We start from the raw sequence: 1,867 nt of genomic DNA, 5'->3' as shown, positions 1-1,867 counted from the left end.
TGAACCCTGGAAATCCAGATACGCTCCCCTTGAACTGTGTGGATCTGGTGGAAAACATGACTGCACCAAACCTACCTAACTGTCTGATAGTTAAATTCATGTTACAGAAAAACTGACTTTCAGATTTATTTTTGTAACTTTTTTAAACAGAGAAAACAACATACTCCTTGGGGAAAGGTGAGGGGTTGAGAAGACAGGCCCTGGGTGAAAATGACTAGGACAGCACCTGGGGTTGAGAGGCCCGCCTAGGAGAGCTGCGGGTACGGCTGCCGGCCCCGAGGCCTGTGGCCGTCTGAGGTTTGGCAGACCACAGTTCACGTGCCCCGCCGAGTTGCTATACATCCAAGTCATAAAAATCTTCCAGCTCATCGTGAAACGAGTCCTACTCATCTTCAGAGTCTGTCAGGTTGCTGTCCCCACCTGCAGCCAAAAGCATAAGCAACATCTCGCCCAGCTCAAAGGTGACAACTTCCTCTTTGTTGTCAAAAGGGTTGTCGTTCTCCGGTTCCTCGATGAGCTTCCAGAAGTGGTTGCTTCGTTGGGCCGGATATCTGCTTGATGTTCCCATTTTCTGTTCTGTCGCTCTTCTATGGCCATCAGGGTACGCATGCTTGTAAAAACAGTTCCCTCCAAACGGGCAGCTCCCACGGCCTTCATCAGAATACCTGCACACCTTGTTGCTCATTGCCTCCTTGTATTTCTGAATGAGTTTCTGCTTCTCTTCTTTCTCCTCCACCCAGTACTCACTTGGAATGACAGTTAGATGTCATCAGGCATTCTGGACAGGACCTTACGATCTTGCTCTCAGGTTGCTTAGCACTCCTCCACTTGAGAATACACTTCAGACAGCAGTAGAAGAGGATCCCAAAGCAGACTCACTGGGCCGGGCTTTCTTGTAGACCACCTCCATGCAGATGCCGCACACCATGTCCTTGTTGTGCTGCACCACGAATGAGAGCTCCATGTCCTTCTCGTGGGCCTCGATGCAGGATTCTATATGCTGTGACCTCTGGGCAGCATGCAGGGGATGGAGGACCTGCAGGCGGCACGTGTCACAGGCGTCTCCGTGCAGGCATGCGCAGTTCTCCCGGCGGCACTCCCCCACCGCGGCATAGGGGCAGAGCTGCTGCTTAGTCTCCGCCGCACTTGGCTCCTCTGCATCTTTCTGGGTCACTGAGCCTTGCAGCAGGGCTTCAGCGGAGGAAAGGGCAGTTTGGCCACAGTAGGGCTGCCCCGGAACACACTCAATGGCATTTACCCAGTCTTCTGAACTGGCTCCTACAGTTGCAAAGGTTGAATTTCGTGACTCAGCTTCACACATGTTCATTTCAGCAGTAGGTCCAACTGATGAGAGGCTCGTGGAAGCAGCAAGGGCTGACTTTGCAGTTAGATCTGTAGCAGTTGCTTCTTCCTGTTTCGGTGGCTTGCTATGTTTGTATCTGCAGCGGACTCTGTAAATACAGTACCCTCCCTGAAAATACTTGCACACTACACCATATGGACTGTCAGAGAGGCCGTGTGAATAGTGACAGTTATCTCCTTCCTTACAAAGCCCATGCATGAAATACCTCTTAGTGTCCTTCCTCTCCATAGAGTCCAAACTCTATCTGCTTGTTGAGGACAGGCCAATAAACTGAGAGATGAGGTTTGGAGGCCAGGAATAGGAAAGTATCACCAGTGGACCTAGGTAATAGCAGGCTAGGTCTCTGAAACATCATCCTCCAATGTTGAGTTTTAAGTCAGCTTTTTCACACTCATCTTTCACTTTCATCAAGAGGCTCTTTAGTTCTTTACTTTCTGCCATAAGGGTGTTGTCATCTACATATCTGAGATTACTGACAGTTTTCCTGGCAATCTTGATTCTAGC

The 1,867-nt window shown here is 49.9% G+C and overlaps 1 pseudogene; it reads right to left on the bottom strand.

The window, feature by feature from the left end:
• Positions 1 to 841: 841 nt before the first annotated feature.
• On the bottom strand, positions 842 to 1,561 carry LOC138086146 (E3 ubiquitin-protein ligase makorin-1 pseudogene; annotated as a pseudogene).
• Positions 1,562 to 1,867: the final 306 nt, after the last annotated feature.

This window comes from Capricornis sumatraensis, chromosome 9 (assembly GCF_032405125.1).
Source record: "Capricornis sumatraensis isolate serow.1 chromosome 9, serow.2, whole genome shotgun sequence".
Classification (NCBI taxonomy): Eukaryota; Metazoa; Chordata; class Mammalia; order Artiodactyla; family Bovidae; genus Capricornis; species Capricornis sumatraensis.
The sequence above is the reverse complement of the archived record's forward strand: the minus strand, read 5'-3'. Positions and strand labels throughout refer to the sequence as shown.